A 20,031-nucleotide genomic window follows, 5' to 3' on the forward strand; every position below is an offset into this window, starting at 1 on the left:
CTTTGAGCGCCTGGACTGGTTCCAGTAGGTTTCTGAAGCAGAAAAGAGAAGGGACTGCTTCAGGGCGCAGATTTTTTTAGAGCCAGTGGATGATGTCATGTATCTGTGGGGCGATGGCGCCCTCTGATGTCCAAAGAACCTTAAAGGGGATTCTCCTCGTTTGCTGCTCGAGTAGCAGTGCAGAGTAGAGAGAGAACATTGTAATAACTCACCTCCGAGTCTCTATTACAATCCTGACTTTCTCTTCAGACCCCACCTGGGGACAATCAGTTTCACTTTCCTCTCCCTTTCAGGTGGCACCAGGTTCGTCTTTGAACACATTTAAATGCAGCCATTTTTATTTGACCAGCACATCTAGAAAGCAAGAGGAGACTTAGAGGTGGAGTTCTGGATGCAAGTTATAAGCTGTGCTGCAATAAGTTACCCTTTCCAAGTGTGACAGTGGCACCATATCAGCTGGTTGTCAAGAACAGCAAAGGGATACATTTGCTTTGCAATATTTCTAACGCGTGCCAAAAGTTAGCCTCAGAGACTTGGCAGGCTTCCAGTGTATTTCCCATCCCTATTAATTCACAGTCAGTGTTCCTCCTGCATATTAGAATTCTGGAGAGTCTCCTTGGCTTATACTCCCCTTCCAATCCCTTGTACAATTCCCACTGGTGTCAGCATGTAACTACTAGAGGATATCCTTAGATCTCATCAGAGGAGTACATGGATACACTGTAAGTATTGAAAAGGTAAAATTGTATTTCCATGGTCCCGTGGGAGTTGGAAGGGTCACCTCTTAAGCACGTAACAAGGAGCCATTTCTAAGCTAGGGGGAGACAAATAAGCAGGATAATATTGTAATGACCTGTGCTTCAAAAGCAGTTTGAATTTTCTTCAGACTGTGCTAGCACATTCCCTTTTGCCTGCGGAGCAAGTCTGGCAATTTTCAGGCCAAGCCATGTACCAAGCTAAAATTTGGGGTGTGGGGTGGTAAAATGGAGTTTTATAATGAAATCTGGTTAAAACCTTAACTAGGATAAGCCTATCACCTCTCCACAATACATTCTGTTATATATACTGGTCAGGGTTCCCTCCCCACTCTGAACTCTGAGGTACATATGTGGGGACCCATGTGAAAGACCCCCTAAGCTTATTTCTACCAGTGTAGGTTAAAAACTTCCTCAAGACACAAATCCTTCCTTGTCCTTTGATGGGTACTGCTGCCACCACCAAGTGAGTTAGACAAAGATTCAGGAAAAGGACCACTTGGAGTTCCTGTTTCCCTAAAATATTCCCCCAAACCCTTTCACCCCCCTTCCTGGGGAGGCTTGAGAATAATATACCAACCAAATAGGTTAACAAAGTGAGCACAGACCAGACCCTTTGGTTTTTAGTGTCCTAAAAACCCATCAGATTCTTAAAAAAACAGAACTTTATTATAACGAAAAAAGTAAAAGAAGCACCTCTGTAAAATCAGGATGGATACTAATTTTACAGGGTAATAAGATTCAAAACAGGATTCCCCTCTAGGCAAAACTTTAAAGTTACAAAAAACAGGAATAAACCTCCCTCTTAGCATATGGACAATTCACAAGCTAAAACAAAAGATAGTCTAACGCATTTCCTTCCTATTACTTACAATTTGTAATCTTAGATGCTTAGTTCAGGTATGGCTTTGGGAGATGTATTTTCCCTGCCCGGATTCCTTGCTGACCCGGAGAGAACACAGAGAGAGAAAACAAAAACCTTCCCCCACAGATATGAAAGTATCTTCTTTCCCCCTTGGTCCTGCTGGTCAGGTGCCAACTAGGTTAATTGAACTGATTAACCTCTTACAGATAAGGGGATTTTTACCTGTAGGTAAGGCCAAGAGGGATTTTATATTACTGCATAAAGATTGTTACCCTTCCCTTTATATTTATGACAATACTGTACATGCATTGGTCTATTACACACTACAGACTCCAGTATCTGTCTATTCTGGGAACAGGAACCATGCTGTGTATGTGAGACATCATGTAAGCTGAACAATTATACCTGCCATCTAAAACAACAGGTGTTTTTTTTTAAATAAGCCAGCTCAAGTGGTTTCCAACTGGTTCTAAGAAAAGTGAAATCACCATAGTCCTAGTTAAAAGAGAGAGGAGAGAGAGGATACTATGAAGCTACAAATAACACTACATTAAACTAATGCGATGAGTCACTGTTTTAAACCCACAAATATTATTTCTGTCTATCTGTCACACATCTGGGATTAGGCTAAGACATAAAGGACTCAGTTTTGAGGTTCTTGGGCCCTATTCAGAAGTGCTGGTGAGTGTAACCCTGATGAGGCATGTATATGTAATGCCTCTCAAGTAGGCAGTGGAATCCAGGAGAAACCTAAGGCTTTGTCTATATGGGGAAAATGTTAGACAAATGTACATTTTCTTCTGCTGTGGCCCATATTACACATCTCCCAGCTGTTGTGCTATTTTCTGCACAGCCTCTTGCCAAGGTAAATTTCATGGAATGCTAACTCCAGATTTTTAGCCCCTGGACTTCAAATGGGGTTTTTGCCAGAGTAAGAACTACAGGATCAGGGACAAAGATGTAATCTTCCCTTCATGCAGACATGAGATGAAAGGCACACATTCTTGCCACTCCCCTGTACAGGATTGCAGATACCCTTCTGTTCCACAGAGAGCAGTTTTCCCCACACAAACATACAGGACCTTTATTCATCTTCTGCAAGTAGTCCCATTGATTCCCATGAGGCAGTTTGAGGAGAAGGGCACTGCTCAGTGTGAATAAGGGTGACAGAATCTGGACTAGAGTGGACTGTAACACACAAACACTAGTCCTTTATAAAGAGACGCACACCTCCCACTGATACACTCTCTCTCTTTCTCTCTCTCTCTCTCACATGCACATGCACACATGCAATAACAGATTAAGAATTTTAAGATGACATAGTAGAAAGACCTTTAGCACAAACTTCTACTTTCCTGGATCCTTTATTTCATCATTCAGCATTACTGAACTGAATGTTTTATAAATAAAAATAAAAGCAAAGATGACTCCATTGAAGTCAATGGCAAAACTCCCAGAACGTCAATGGGGCCAGGACTCCACCCTAGGATCTTTAGATCCAGATCTTTCAGATTGGGCTCTTTAAATAAAGATGAGACAACTGGTCATTCTTGGTATGCTGGAGCCATAATATAAAACAGCGGAGGTAATTTAAACTGATAGTTGCCTACTCAAAGTGAGTTCTAGTTCAAAAATGATTGTGTAAAAAATAACATCCTGAGGTTCTATGTTTATTGGGATTTCCGGATCAAATGTAGTCAGTTTGAAAATATAACTAAATATTTTTCTAACTGCCAGCCCTGCAAACATAAGCTGGATTCTTTCATTTTATTGCATCAACATTAAGCAAAAGTTCTGCAGGTCGAATTAGGGGCCTCAGAGATATCTGTGCAGCCCTGCTATCTTCATACTATGCCCCCAGTGTCACCTGAGCTGTCAGTGGGTTGGCATGTGTGTTACTGATTGGAATTTAGAAACAATTCTATTGTTAATGCACAAGAAGGAAAATAATTTAGCTCATTTTCATAGTTGTGCTGGTTCTGCTGGGCTAACAGGAGTGAGAATGACTAAAACCTTATTTTTGTCTTTAAACTCCGCAGCTGAGAATCTGAACAGATGCAAGGAGCTGATCTGTTGAGTAAGGTGCTGTCATTTTTGCAGTGTAACTGTCCAGAACAGAGGCATACTTTAAAAGGTTGGTAGTGTTTGCATTTGAGCTCCCTCTTTTAGGCAGCTTAATGAAGCCAGTTCTATTGCTATCCTGAAGACTGTCAGAAAAGTGAGCTACATTTAATACTTCTTGCACAGTGCTCTTTGCATGCAGCACTCTTTTTGTAGCTAAGGTATTTGCAAAAGATGTAGGCCCAGACCTGGCTGTTGTGGGGTTATTTGCAAAAAAGCTAGCACAATTTGGACTGGACTTTGTAGGACTTGTTTAATTTCTGAGAAGTATATATTACGCTACATTTTGATTTTTATGTCTTTGATATAAAGATTTGTGTTCGTGCCAGAAGACGAATGACTGAATTGGAGATTTAAATGACAACTTCGCTGTATCTGCGTTATTTCCACCCTGTCCATGGTGGAAGAAAGTAAATAAATGCCAAGATATACTGAAACTTGCAAGTTCAGCCCTAGCATATGTATGTGCCACTCCATTATACCAGCCTAGAATGTGGCCCTGGGAGTTTCATTGAATTAGGCATTAGTAACAGTAAAAACCTTCCAAAAAAAGGATCATAGCAAAAAGCAATTGGCACATCTCAGATATAACCAATATTCTGAGTTACAAGCCCTTCCAGTTGCTGTAGCCAACTTTGTTTGGGGCTAACAAATCCTTTTGCTCAGATCTCTTTGAAAGTCCTATTTTGTGTGTGTTCTTCCTACAACACAAATGTTTGAATGCTTTTATGACCCACTGTGGGTATGGGTCTTTTTTTACCCTCTAGAGCCTGGGTGGGCCACATCTGGCCCACTAACTGATTTAATCTGGCCCTCGAGCTCCCACTGGGGAGCAGGGTCTGGGGCTTGCCCCACTCCCGTGCTCCAGCCGGGGAGCAGGGTCAGGGGCCGCTCCGTGCATGCATGCCGCGGCTGCAGGAAGCAGCAGCATGTCCCCCCTCTAGCTCCTATGTGTAGGGGCAGCCAGGGGGCTCCACATGCTGCCTCCAACCCATGCGCTACCCCCGCAGCTTCCATTGGCCGGGAACTGCAGCCAATGGGAGCTGCAGGGGCAGTGCCTGCGGACGGGGCAGCGCGCAGAGCCACTTGGCCATGCCTCTTTGTAGGACCTGGAGGTGGGACATGCTGCTGCTTCCGGGAGCTGCTTGAGGTAAGCGCTATCTGGAGCCTGCACCCCTGAACCCCTCCTGTGCCCCAACCCCCTGCCCGAGCCCTGATCCCCATCCCAGCCCAGAGCACCTTCCTGCACCCCAAACCCCTCATCCCCAGCCCCACCCCAGAGCCTGCACCCCAGCTGGAGCCCTCATACCCCCCGGTGCCCCAATCCCATGCCCCAGCCCAGAGCCCCTCAGTCCCAGCCTGGAGCACCCTCCTACATCCCAAGCTCCTCATCCCCAGCCCCAAGCCAGAGCCTGCACCACCAGCCCCCCTCCCACACCCCAGCCTCCTTCCCCAGCCTGGAGCCCCCTCCTGCACCCTGGACTCCTCATTTCTGGCTCCACCCCAGAGCCCACACCCCCAGCCAGACCCCTTACCCCCTCCTGCACCAACCCCAATTCCATGAGCATTCATGGCCTGCCATAAAATTTCCATACCCAGATGTGGCCCTCAGGCCAAAAAAGTTTACCCATCCCTGCTCTAGAGGCTGGTCCACATAAGCACTTAATGAGTCTACTAAAGCTTCTAGCTAAGGAAATTAATCCTTTAGCTCAAAAGAGTGGAGAAAGAGGCAAAATTCACCCATCATAAAAGGATTTTTGGAAGGCCCCAGTGGCTGTTCTGCAGTATGGATGTGATATGTGCTGTGGATCTGGCATGCAGAGGAACTCTATAGTGGGACTTGCATAAATTAGGCCAAAAGCATCCCTGTTTTAGGGCATGTAGAATTGACTATTCCAGCCCCTGAGCTAGACTAAGGGTGGTGATCACAGCAGGATTGCATAGCTGACCCCTGGTTGTGGGTTGGAGGACTGGGTTCCATTGTCCCCAGCCCCTGACTAAGCTCCCTTACACAGGGCCCATTTATTCCTGCTTGATGCAGGGGAGTTAATTTCACCCCGAAGTGACCTTGGATGCACAAGGTTTTACAGCAACACATTTTGCAGTTCTTTAATGACTTTTTGCAGAAAAATTATCAGAAACATTGAGGGTACTTCCATAGTTTGTGCTCTGCATAGAGTATTTGGACCACTAACTGACAGAGAAATTCTTGTTTATATTGTTTTGCTGGTGGTCTCTTAAATGCTTGAGTGTTATGAAATCAAGCAATTGTTTGATTCTGACACAGGAAAATATTTTGGTAAACACGGGAGGCTCAAGACTGGCAGAAAATGTCTCAAACTCCCATTGTTTGCAAAATGAAGTGTGTGCAGAGAAAATCTACAGCATTCCTGCAGCAAACCACAACAAGGGACTTCATACAACCCAGATCATTTACAATTCTCTTATAAATGATCATAATGGCTTAAATGCTATTTAAATGATAAACAGCTTTTGCATTCCAGGCATTGCTACAATTCCATAGATGGGCTTGATAATATTAGTCCAGTGAAATATTCATATATTGAAGGAAAGTTTTAGGTTTTATTTTTATTATATATCAGCTTTAGTCACAAAATACATTCATAAAAACTGGGCTTTCAATATGGTGTGTGTGTGTTCGTTCCAGACCCCATGGCTTCAACCAGCGTCTAGTTCAGATTGGGGTATGGATGAGAGTGAACTGGCTGAAGCTTAACCCAGCAAGACTGAGGTAAAAGCAGCCAGAGGAGAGAGCAGAGGAAATATCAGTCCCATTGATTGAAAGAGTATATTAGTTACTAGTGGTTGCTGTTTATTGGGGATTTGAGACCCCCAGCCCCAGCTGCTGTTTGACCATATTTAGCAGTAACTAGGAGGCTGCAACCTTCCCTTTCAAATGAGGACTTTGGCACTGTTTTCCGTGCTTTTGTTAACTCTCCATTAGACTACGACAATGTGGTCTACAAGGGGCTATGCCTTGAAACCATTCGGACACCGAAAGTGGTGCAGACCACAATGGGTCGTTTATTGAATGAGTCATTTTACTGAGAGCATTTGAGGCCAGGATCTTCACTGACTTCCCATCAGACTCATGGTGGAATTTGTGATCTATAAAGCCCTAAATGGCCTACGATCAACCTACCTGAGACTGTACATACAAATGGTTCTGTATGACACTACACACATGAGTAGACCCATGTTAATTTACACACATACATAAACATGTATGGGATCAGGACTATAAATAGAAGAGAGAAAAGTTAAATTCGGTAGGGACCAACACATTTAAATCTGGAGTAAGAAAATGAAGTAACCCCATTTCACACCAGAGCAAATGAGAGCAATATCTGGCAGAGTATGCAAAACAGAAACACTGAGCTAATTATTTTGTTAGCATCTAATTAAAGCTACCTATTCCTCCTATTAAGATACATACATCTTAGATTCAAACCCCTTTCAAAGCTAATTAAGTAGTTTCATCTTGTACTACTTGTTTGTGTGTTTTATTTTGTTTGTTTCTCTCTGTGAAACAATGTTACGTGGAATATGTAAGGCTTGGCAGGACACAAACACATCAATGGCTACCCACAGCAGCTAATGAAGTTCCCTGGTGTCACGACCCTTCATGCCAATTCCTTTTTGACTTCAGCAGCTGAGAGAGTGAGATTGCCTCCATGCAAGAGTCTTCTCACTTAAAAATCTTTGTGCAAAGGCATTCATGCGTCATAGAAAGAAAGTCCAGTGGCAATGGGCACGTGTGGTGAAGTGACTGGTGTAGATGAACACCGACTCAAATTCACAAACCTACATGCAGATGACCTGGGACTCTGGTCATTCATCTTGAGTCCCAGGTAGCAAGGATATTCAGCAAACCCCAAGTGATTGATCAGCCATTTTTCAGAACAGTACAATTCACCTAGTAAAAGAAATGGCTAGAAAAGGTGGCCAAAATATTGCCGTCCCAACTATAATCTGGCCAATTTACCTTGCTGTTAGATCATTCACACAAGTTGTCTTTCTAAGAAAGATGAGTCTCATTGTGGTGACATGGAACATATGGACCCTAGGGGACACACAACACATTGAGACCTGCAAGATGTACAGCACTAATGCAAGGGAATGTGCAAGGAACAGAATCAATATAGCTGCCTCCAGCAAAACCAGATTTGCACATGAAGGCTCCGTAAAGGAACTAGGAGGTGGCTATACCTGTCTGTAAGGAGCTTGACTCACTGCCACAGCGCCTCCTGCTGGTTGTCTCGGGAATTAGCTCTCCCAGCATCCGGAGTGCCCTCTGCAGGCCAGTGATCCACCTTACCTGTGGCCTTCCCAGGACCCCAGTGCCCAGTTTACCTGGGGTTCTGCCCCTCTGGCAATAACCCCGCACACTCCCTCCTCCCCCCTCCCCCACCCACTATCCCCACTTCGCCTCAGTGTTCAGCTACTGCCAGTCCCCATCTAGCCCCCCGCTCACTGGGGCGGACTGCAGTGTAAGCCACTCATCGTAGGCAAAGGGGGTTCAGACCCGCTGCCTCTACCTGCCCATGGGCTGTCCCCTGCAACCCAGTACCTAATAGACCTGTCAGCAGGCCTGCAGCCTCGGGCTTTCCAGGCTGGAGCTCGCAGCTCCTCTGGCCCTTCCCCAGCCCTGCTCCAAATCTAGGTTCCTGCTAATCCTGCAGCAGCCAGGCCCTTCTCCCTCTGTCTGCAGAGGGAGACTGCCTGGGCCTCTGGCTCACAGCCTTTTATAGGGGCCAGCTGTGGCCTGCTTGAGGTGTGGCCTAGCTGCAGCCCTCATTCAGGGCTGATTTCCAGCCCTCCCAGGCAGGAGTGGGTGTCCACCCCGCTACACTGCCTTTTGGAAAGGGAAACCAGCATAAGAAGACAAAATTAATGGCAGTGGTTTAGCTATTGGAAACAGCCTCCTGACATCACTGAAAGACTTATCTGTGGGCAAAATGAATACCTAATGTCTCTAGGACTTCCCATTGGAAAATTACAATTTGTGACTCTGTCAGTTCTTATGCTTCAATCACAAACAGTATGGAAGAAACAAAGAACAGTTCTGTTCTGATTGGATGACATAATCAAATCTATACCCAGTGAAGACAAGCTCATACTTCTGGGAGAGTTTAACAGCAGAATTGGAAAAGACCATGAGGCGTGGAGTGGTGTAATAATGACCAATGGAGTCAGAAGAATGACTAGCAATGGTCTCCTTTTACTCGGCAAGTGTGCTGAGCATGAGCTCACTACTACCAACCCAAGCTTCGGGCGAACCAACAAATATAAAATCTCTTGGATGTATCCAAGATCCAGCATAGTCACCTGATTGACTCTGTCATTATACAGCAAAGGGATCTCAGGGACATGAAAATCACAAAAGCAACGTGAGGGGCAAACTGTTGGACTTATTACAGGATGATCAGAGCCATTTTTAATTTACATGCTGTTGCCCCTTAGTGAAACAGTGCCGAACACATTACATTAAAATTGAATATAGTAAAGCTGAGGCAGCCATTTCTTGAATAAAACTGCGGGGAACTTAGAGGAAAAATTTGACAGCATTACATCATCACCCAGTAACATACTCAAAAAGTGGAATATATTCACATCAGCCACCCTTCAAGCCTCAGTAGAAATGCTAGGCAAATATCAAAGATAGCACCAGGACTAGTTTGATAAAAATGATGATGAAATAAAAACAGATCCTCAAGTAAAAGAATGATGTGTTTGTCTTGGCAAAATGACAAAGAATCAACATCAAAAATAAATCCAGCTACCTGCAAGCACAGGCTCAGAGATGGCTTTGTGTCCTACAGGATAATTGGTGGGAAACGAAAGCAGAAGAAATACATCATCACACTGCTAACAATACAAAGATGTTTTATGATTCCCTGTAAGCTGTTTATGGTCGATCAAAATTGGGACCAGCTCCACTGAAGAGTTGGAGTGCATCTATCTTAATCAATGAAAAGAGAGGCACCACTTAAAGCACTTTACTGAGCTACTCAACCACTCCTCTATTGTCAACCCACAGGTGCTAGAGGAATTGACCCAGCAACCCATATATGAAGAAATCACTCAGCCAACTATCACTGAGGACGTGCAAAAAGCTATCAAACAAATTGTCAGGTAAATTACCCAGCAAAGACAGCACACCAACTGAAAAAGAGATGACTGGTAAGGTACTCTCAGATGGTGCCCTTGTTAAACCATTTCTCATACCTAATGGGGTGAAACAAGGCTGTGGACTGGCACCGGCCCTTTTTGGTCTCTTCTTTGCAACTATTCTGAATTATGCAATGGGCAACCTTCGAAAAGGCATCTACATAAGGTACAGAACTGATGGAAAACTCTTCAGTCTCCAAAGGCTTCTTACAAAGACAAAAGTTTTTGAGGAACTCGTATGAAAAAACCCTTTTTGCAGATGATTGTGTTCATAGTGAAAGTGACCTACAGCTTTTCTTTGACAGATTCTCAGAGACAACTAAACAGTTTGGACTCTCACCATCAGCCTGGAAAAAAACTGTGAAGCCCTTTTCCAACCAGGTCCATCAACCTTCATTACTGAGCCAAACATCACCATTGATGGTATAGAAGAACTAAAGAGCATCCATCACTTATATATGGAGATATACCTATCTCATAGAACTGGAAGGGACCCTGAAAGGTCATTGAGTCCAGTCCCCTGCCTTCACTAGAAGGACCAAGTACTGATTTTGCCCTAGATCCCTAAGTGGCCCCCTCAAGAACTGAACTCACAACCCTAGGTTTAGCAGGCCAAGGCGCAAACCACTGAGCTAGCCCTCCCCCTGTGTATCTTGGTAGTACCATCTAAAGTGATAGTTCCCTGACCCAGGCTCAAGAAATATCAAATTGAATACAAGAGGTAAGCCAGCCTTTGGAAGTCTTCACCATAGGCTACAACCAGCACACCATCAACAGGTAACAAAACCGATCATGTACTATGCAGCAGTGATAACATCCTTTTCATACGTGGACGGTTTACCATAGACACATTAAGCAACTTGAATTTTTTCACATGCATTGTCACTGCTCTGTTCTAAAGGTCCACTGGCAAGACAAAATCTCACATATTAACAAAACCAGCCAGAATCGAGGCAATAATCTTCAAAGATCAACTTAGATAGACAAGTCATGTTATCAGAATAGGTGATAGATTCCTGAAAAAAGTTGTCTATGATGAGTTGAAAATCGGAAAGCACTAGGGGATGGTTAACGAAAACAAATCAGACACCACAAGCCAAATTGCATTTATTGCAGCATAAATATTGATAACTTTGACGACACAGCCAAGGACAGGCCGGAATGGAGAGCAACTATCAGTAAAGGCTGTAAATACTTTGAGGATGACAGACACAAAGAACTGATTGAAAAAAGGACCAAGCGCCACTCCACGTCTTCAGTGGGCGCCTGTACATTCCTATGTGACATCTATTTCATGGTCTTGCTCTTCACAGATTGGACTATATACAGCCACATGAGAACACACATGATGCCATGATATCATCGTTGAATATGACAACAGCCATGCTTGGTGATTTTTGTTTCTCGCTGCAGTTGAGAGTGTACCAAATGTCATTATTGAAAATGGGTTCCAAAGTGTTTTGTTGTTGCAAAGATACATCAGGCCACGCACAGTTCTCAAATATGCCAATGCAACACTAGGGCCAGAGGCCCTGCTGAGTTCCTTACCTAGCGAGTTGTTCCATTGATTACAACTGAACTATGCACAGAGTAAATTATAAGTAAGGGCATCAGAATCTGGCCCTAGTGAAGTCCTGTTGAAGCCAATGAGGTCACACTGATGTAAAGCAGATTGATATTTATTCTGTGTGATCCAATTCATGGCTGGCATAACCCCGTTCAATTAAAGAATGAATTCAGGCCATTTATACTGTTGCAAATAATTTATGCAAACTCTGGGACAACTGTCATGATCTCTTGACCCTTAAGTATATCAAGATGCCAATTTTAAGCATGCAAAAATGGTATATTTCAACTGCATTTATTCAGAAGATTACTAGGAAGGATGGTCTTTTGGTTAGGCTTTGGACTGGGACTTGGAAGAAGATCTGAGTTCACTTCCTAGCTCAGCTACAGACTTCCTGTGTGAGCCTGGGCAAATCACAAAATCCTTAGTTCTCCATCTGTAAAATGAGGGTCACAGTCCTTCCTTTCTCTCACCCTTTGGTCTTGTCTGGATTGTAAACTCTTTGGGCCGGGGACTCTCTCTTACAATGTGTTTTGTTCAGACCCCAAAGGAGCCCCAATCTCAGATTGGGTTTTTGGGCTCTCCCATTAAAACATTAATAATAATAATCAGTCATAGCTGAGACACAATGTGATTTGCAGTTTAATATGCAACGTAACAAAGGACTTACCGAAAGAAAGAAAGAAAGAACAATAGTCGTTTCCATTTTACAAAAAACGTGCAAGGCAGAATAAGCACACCAGTATTGTATAAGAACAAATTATAAATAATTGCTCTTTGCAATTGAATACCCACATAGAAAGAGCCAGAAGAAATCTGCAGCCACTGGGAGTCTGATTTAATTGCCGATTTGGACTGTCTCTGTCGTTTTTATGAAAATCCCTAAAGCTTGTGTTTTTTTGTAAACTAAACATGGCTTTTCTGCTGGCCATGTGAGTTTTTTCCATTCATTAGTGAGCTGCTTTTTTCTTTTTTAACACAGTTAGACAAAGGAATAAATCAGTCAACAAACATGGGACATAATTCTGGCAATATCAGACCATATACCCTCTTGTTTGCTTAACTATATAAATCTTTCACCAGATTACAAATGAGACCATTTCAGTCAAAGATGGGGGGACTAATGTAAAGTGTTGAGTAACAAGAGCTCACTCTCACAGCATTCTTGGATGCTTGTTAGGAGAATGTTTTTTGATGAGAGGTTTCAGAGTAGCAGCTGTGTTAGTCTGTAGCCGCAAAAAGAACAGGAGTACTTGTGGCACCTTAGAGACTAACAAATTTATTAGAAATTTGTTAGTCTCTAAGGTGCCACAAGTACTCCTGTTCTTTTTTTGATGAGGAAGCTGTCTGTACTCTGTCCCCAGAGAGAAATGCAGAGGACCATTTCCTTTCTGCTGCTATTCTTAGGATGTGTATCAGACCAGGCAAGAGCCCATGGCTTTGAAGGACCCCAGAGTCAAATACTTCCTTTTAGTAGTTAACATCATTAAAGCAGTGTAGCATACATGTTGAGTTTGTTTTAGGATTTTTCTCCCTCTTGTCCCTTCCTGGGTGCTATCACAAGGGATTTAAGGAGGTAGAACCTTGAGGATAAGTAACAATATAATTGTCTTCATTGAATCTTTTTACATCTAAATTGTAGATTTGACAGTGTTTAAGCAACATACTAATATAATAGTTCCTTGACTATTGGTCCTTGCTCTATTTTGAGTCTTAAATGATGCAGGGACAGGACAGCCAGAAGGGAAAGCAGCTTTTAAGCTATTTTCACATTCCATGTATTCCCTGTATTTAGTGGTCCATCAGCCTTTTTTCTGGCCCTTTGCAGAGGGGGGTGGATTTCACCCAACCTGCTCAGCGATACTAGAGATGAGGTTGAATAGTTCCTATACATGTTAAATTGAAAAAGGAACCTTAAACTACTTAATAAAAATTGCTATCTACTGCTGAACAGTGGAGACTGTTTACAGATTCTTCACCATTAATTTATTTAAGAATCTAAAGAAAACCCCCCTAACCTTTTTTAAATTAACATTTGATTTCCAAGCAGTAGCTTTGCTGTGGACAGGTTCCCATACCCCCAATACACTCTCTTTTAGAAAGCCTTGATTTCACAACCAGAGACTTCAGTGGGAATTCTGCCTGAATAATAAAAAGAGTCATTAAGCTGTGAAAACCCTTGTTTTAAAGATGTGCTCTGCTTTCCCACTCTTTGTGTTCTTCCAGCAATTGCCAGGTAAACAAACATCAGGGAGGCAGAGTTAGATAGACCATCATTCATCAACACTGTAAAATGCATCTCAGATAACTTTCATCAGTGAATACAATGAGGGATGGCAGTCAGCACGATCAGCATAGTATTCACAACAGATTTGTTTCCTGTCTTTTCCTTCCCTCCACCTTTGCCTTCTCAACCCAGCCCATGCTTTGTAGTGTATCTGGTCTGTACTAATAAGTCCTTTTCCATTTGCTCTAGCAGTCCATTTATTTCTGCTTTTTAAATGAATGAGTTTTCATTTTTTTAGGGCTGTCGATTAATCGCAGTTAACTCACGCGATTAACTCAAAAGATTAATTGTGATTAAAAAAGTTAATCGCACAATTAATCACATGGTTAATAATAGAATACCACTTATTTTTGGATGTTTTCTACATTTTCAAATATATTGATTTCAATTACAACACAGAATACAAAGTGTACAGTGCTAACTTTATATTATTTTTATTACAAATATTTGCACTGTAAAAATGATAAACAAAAGAAATAGTATTTTTCAATTCACCTCATACAAGTACTGTAATGCAATCTCTATCATAAAAGTGTAACTTGTAAGTGTAACAAACGTAGATTTTTTTGGTTACATAACTGCGCTCAAGAACAAAACAATGTAAAACTTTAGCACCTACAAGTCCACTCAGTCCTATTTCTTGTTCAGCCAATCACTAAGGCAAATAAATTTGTTTACATTCATGGGAGATAATGTTGCCTGCTTCTTATTTACAATGTCACGTGAAAGTGAGAACAGGTGCTTGCATGGCACTTCTGAAGCAAGCGTTGCAAGGTATTTAGCCAGATATGATAAACATTCCGTATGCCCCTTCGTGCTTCAGACACCGTTCCAGAGAACATGCTTCCATGCTCAGGGCAACATTCTGGTGGTGTCCAGAATGCCAGAGGCGCGCCCCCCCCCTAAACTCCAGCCCCCAGCTGCCTAAGGCTCTGGGAAGGAGTTTGGGTCGGGGGAGGAGGTCTTGGGTGCAGGCCCTGGGCTGGAGCAGGAGATTGGGGTGCAGGATGGGTGAGAAGTTGGGCTCTGGGAGGGAGTTTTGGTGGGGGAGGGGATCTGGAGTGCAGGCTCTGGGAGGGAGTTTGGGAGCTGGAGCAGGGTGTGGGAAAGGGGTGGGGGTGCAGGCTGTGGGAGGGGGTGGAGGGGTGCAGCACTTACCTGGGGCTCCTAGGCAGGGTGGGCCAGAGGTCCTATGTGCTGTTGCCCCTGAAGCTTCCCATTGGCCACAGGGACGCTTGGGGTGGGACACAGACCCACCCCACCAGGAGCCAGCAGACACTTGGAGCGAGCAGGCAGGAAGCCTCTCAGCCCCCCTGCACTGCCGGTGGTGAGTGGGGGGCCCAGGCTGTTTTAAATGGCCCAGAGGATGGGGGGGAGCGCCCAGGGGCGGAAGGCAGGGCTGAGGAAGAAACCTGGCCTCAGACAGTGCTGGAGCCGGGCCCATGGTGTCTCGGGACCAGGAATATTCCTGGTGCCCAGGCACTATGGGCCCATAGAACTCACCGCCCATGTCCATGCTGATGATGTTTGTTAAAAAAAAGTGTGTTAATTAAATTTGTGACAACTCCTTTGGGGAGAATTCTATGTTCCCTGCTCTTTTTTACCCACATTCTGCCATATATTTCATGTTATAGCAGTCTCGGATGGTGACCCAGTACATGTTTGATTTACAAACACTGTCACTGCAGATTTGACAAAATGTAAAGAAGGTACCAATGTGAGATTTCTAAAAATAGCTACAGCACTCCACCCAAGGTTTAAGAATCTGAAGTTCCGTCCAAAATCTGAGAGGGACGAGTTGTAAAGCATGCTTTCAGAAGTCTTAAAAGAGCCTCACTCAAATGCGGAAACTACAGAACCCGAACGACCAAAAAAGAAAATCAACCTTCTGCTAGTGGCATCTGACTCAGATGATGAAAGTGAACATGCATCGGCTGCTCTGCTTTGGATTGTTATTGAGCAGAACCCGTCATCAGCATGGATGCATGTCCTCTGGAATGGGGGTTGAAGCATGAAGGGACATATGAATCTTTAGCACATCTGGCATGTAAATATCTTGCAACACCGGTTACAACAGTGCCATGTGAATGTCTGTTCTCACTTTCAGGTGACATTGTAAATAAGAAGCGGGCACCATTATCTCCTACAAATATAACCAAACTTGTTTGTCTGAGTGATTGGCTGAAGTAGGACTGTGTGGACTTGTAGGCACTAAAGTTTTACATTGTTTTATTTTTGAATGCAGTTATTTTTTTGTGCATAATTTGACATTTGTAAATGGTATTCTGTTATTGTTTAACAGTGCGATTAATCATGCGATTAATTTTTTTGATCACAAGATTAATCACGATTCATTTTTTGTAATTACGTGACAGCCCTAATTTTTTTTAAAGTGTGACAAATTAGTTATCACATGCTATCAACAATTAGCTAGTCTACTAACTCTAGCAAGGTGCTTTCAGATAAAACTGTTATGCTACGTCAATGCTAATTCTTCACTAATGTTACTACTACCAAAGATCAATGAGTTAATTAACAAGATTTCCATTTTAAAGTGCCATTGGCTTCGGTGGAAGTTTACAGCTAGGTAACCAAGAGTAGAATTTGACCCGATGGTACATCTGAGTCTGCAAGTTTCAGCCAAACATATTTTTCTCAAACTGTTGTTGACTCTCAGCTACGTTGAAGAACCAAGTTCACCACTGGCATAAGTGTGTGCCAGGCTACTTGGACTTCAGTGGAATGGGGCTTTCTGATGCCAATGGTGAAGTTTGCCCTTTGCCCATAAGTTCCACCAAAAAGTAGCAGTTCCAGGGTCAGGATTACAGCCATACAGAGAATGGGAAGAGAGATGCTGAGGCTTTTTTGTCTCTGTCTTTTAAATGATTTAATTTAATCTCCCTCACTCACTCCATCTTTTTAAATTAATACAATTAGTTCTTTGATGATTGAATATTGTCATGTACCCAAGGAAGTCTGGGTTAAATATAACAGAGATTCTGCTGACTTGAGCTATACACTGGATCTAGTTAGCATGCACAATAGATGACCACTGGTTTTAGATGGTGCATACCCATCATTCCAGACTTGGTAAGAAGAATTTTGCCCTGGAAACAAGTTAGTAATCATGCAGTGTGGCCCATTAGGAGGGCATCTGATTTCAAAGGGGTAGCATTTTAAAAATGCATGTATAGGATGTAACATGTAGGAAGCTAGAAATGTTAAGGTAGATAGGTTAATTAAATGCAAGGCAATCTTGCAGATACTTACTGACTTCAATAGGGCTATTCTCAGGAAAGCATGTGTGTGTTTGCATTATCGGGACGAAAAGCTTCACCACCAAAAATTCAGGTGAAAAAACAATTTCTCTTGTACTTAGTTAACTGTAATCCATGAAATCTCCTTGTGCAATTTGTGTTAACTAGAATGATTAACGCTGTTGGAACAAACTACCAAGGGAAGTGGTGGATTCTCCATCTTCTTCTTCTTTTTTTTTTTGTATGGCATGTGTTATAATGGGGTCGGTCAGACTAGATAATCATAATGGTCCCTTCTGGCCTTAAGATCTATGAGAATGGGTCATTTCTGGCCATGTTGAAGAAAGAAGAACCTTTTCTCCACAGTCCGCACCTACTATGGCTTCTTTAGTTCTGCAGGGTCGTCTGATAAAATGTTAATAATAAAGCATCCTTTCCCCAAACCACTTTTCTGCCACCATGGTGCTAGGAGCACTGTCTGATAATTCAGGGTAACTAGATTATGGAAGTACTGCCAGGGAATATAACAAAACCCACCCACATGAGACAAAAGTGGGGTGAGGTGCTACTGAAGAAAAAAGGGGTGGAAGGAAAATGGCTTGCAGGACCGTATGTGTCTGTATGTGTGTGCATGCTCATAATAAAACCCAGAGCTGGTTGAAAATGTTTGAATTAGTTGGGTGGGGGAGGGGTTTCTTGTGGGTTTTTGTTTGTTGTTTGCTGTTGAAAAATGACCTGGTTTTAAAAAATAAGAATTGCAATGAAAAAATTCAGGCCTAAATATGTTTTTGTTATTGAAAGTTTTAGTTTTCAAAAACGAAAAAAATCAGGTTTCTGGTATACAACAAAAATATATTGTGGTTTTCATTTAAAAATAATATTGGGGAAGGGAGGGAACCCATAAAACTAAAAAGGGGTTAATTTGAACCACTTTAAATTGAAAACAACTGTGACATTGTTAACAAAATTAGCTTTCACTTTTTTGTAGCTGCTCTAATAAAAATAAGTTTTTGAAGGATAAGTTTTTTGGTCTGAGATATGGTGCCAAGGTGGACTGAGAAATGGGCTACACTAGTGGGGGGCGGGTCGAACTAAGATACACAACTTCAGCTACGCTATTCATGTAGCTGAAGTCGAAGTAGCTTAGTTCGACTTACCTTGCCATCCTCATGGCAGCAAGTCGACCATCGCGGCTCCCCCATCGACTCTGCTTACTCCTCCTGCCGAGGTGGAATACGGGCGTCGATTTGGGGATCGATTTATCGCTTCTAGATGAGACGCGGTAAATCGATCCCCGATACATCGAACACTGCCCGCCGATCCGGCAGGTAATATAGACGTACCCTGAGTCCCACATCATAAGGGCCAACATACTAAATGTACCATCGTGATGTCCCTACAGAGGCAAGGTCCAAGGATAAGATCTGAGACAGAGCAAGAGACTTTAGGCCCTGATCCAAAGCCCATGGAACTCTTTCCATTGATTTCAGCAGGTTTTAGATCAGACCTTTAAAGATCAACAGAACTGGTTTGAAATCAGAAAATTAATCTGCCACTCTGTGTGTAGCCACTGTGAAAAATACAGAGTGGGAATAAGTAAAAGCAGGAAGGTTCAGCCTCAGATTGATTCAGCAAAGGCTAAACTTCATGCGCCAGACTCTCCACCAGTTCTTTAAGCCTCTCTCTCTCTCAACCCCATATCTCTACCCCAAGATCTGCTCCCTCCTTTCCCCACTCCTCTTTCCTCCTTCTCTGTTTTCAGCAAAAACTGATTTTGCTGGAGGCTAAATAAAACTGTCTAGGCAGGGCTAGGCTGTGAATGATAGGACAGGGGAGAGTAAACACGAGGAAAGCTATGTAGAACCCTGAATGTAAAGATCCTGGGAATTGTCATCCTATCAGTTGTGTGGGTGCAGCCCCTGTTGCACTTCGGTAGGAGCTGGGTGTGCTTGTTTAACTGGCATGGTGCTCAGGGCCTTCTCCATTAAGGAAGTGTAGGATTGTTATCTCTGCCATTTCCCTATTTGCAATGTGCTCCCTGGGTGAAGTGCTCCATCTACTGACGAAGTGTTCTAGGAAAGATGGCTGTAGTGGAGTTAGATATTGAGGCTCAAGGCAGTATGCTCCCTTCCCTTGTAAAGCTCCGTGGAAAGAGAGCAGAGACCATCTAGTCATGCGTCCTTGTGGGGCTGGAAGCTTCACATTGGTAAAGTGGGAATGATTGCAATGAGCTGCATTATCTGGAGATCTGTGGGAGATATCAGTGAAGATCCCATGGAACAGAGGCCATTCTGATACCTCTCAAAAAGCCAAACCCTGCTGGGCACATCCACACTGCCTCCTAGCCGAGGTGTGAAATCATACTGATAAGCAGTAGCTTTTGATGAATTTTGTGTTGTAACTTACTGTGACTTCAAAGAGGAACATGCCAGACAGAGCAGCTGTTCCTCAATTAATTGGCTCATCCAAAATTAGAGGTGTGAATATTGAAAATCTGGGCCTCGGAGCTTAACTTTAGGCGTACCCTTTTTAGAGTCTTGTCCCTTCAGTACGTTGATCCACAGGCTAGACATCAAAACTGGCCTCTCATCTCAGTTCCTTTCTTAGTGCCAGTAAACGTCAGGTCAGGCCAAAGTGCACTTAGGGAGACTACATACAGACTCCTTTTGGCAGTGCAGTATGGAGCACTGGGAGAAGTAGTAGGGTGTGTGACCAAATTCCTTTAGTAGCTTTTACAAAGGCTGTTTTCAGCTCCAATTTAAATATGCCGATCAATCAACTCACTGATGATTTTTAAGTGCAGGTCAGCAGCTTTTTCCGTAAGCGGCAAGTAATTACATGTTCTTTGTCTGGACTGGATTTCTGATCGTCTCAAAATCTCTAAGACAGAGTTTTGTTGTTAATTTTACTCTTATATTGAGTGTTATAATTTGTTCACAGTCCCCTGTCCTATCATACACCCAACCAGGAAGTTTTGTTTTACACTG

The 20,031-nt window shown here is 43.1% G+C and overlaps 1 protein-coding gene across 14 annotated transcripts in view; it reads left to right on the forward strand.

Annotated features, from left to right (window-relative positions):
- The window catches only part of SLC22A18 (solute carrier family 22 member 18), a 152,935-nt gene that overhangs the window by 35,451 nt on the left and 97,453 nt on the right, over positions 1-20,031 (forward strand). For 4 of the 14 annotated variants that reach the window (XM_065594697.1, XM_042840711.2, XM_042840714.2 and 1 more), the window contains one exon: positions 3,660-3,754. The exons of 5 other annotated variants lie outside the window; for them this stretch is intronic. The gene's annotated coding sequence lies outside the window, so the exon portion shown is untranslated. Of the gene's footprint in view, positions 1-293; positions 723-3,659; positions 3,755-4,053; positions 4,152-20,031 lie in introns of those variants that run through there. 5 more of the 14 variants (XM_065594696.1, XM_065594692.1, XM_024109572.3 and 2 more) reach the window with 4 other exon arrangements.

This window comes from Chrysemys picta, chromosome 4 (genome assembly GCF_011386835.1).
Source record: "Chrysemys picta bellii isolate R12L10 chromosome 4, ASM1138683v2, whole genome shotgun sequence".
Classification (NCBI taxonomy): domain Eukaryota; kingdom Metazoa; phylum Chordata; order Testudines; family Emydidae; genus Chrysemys; species Chrysemys picta.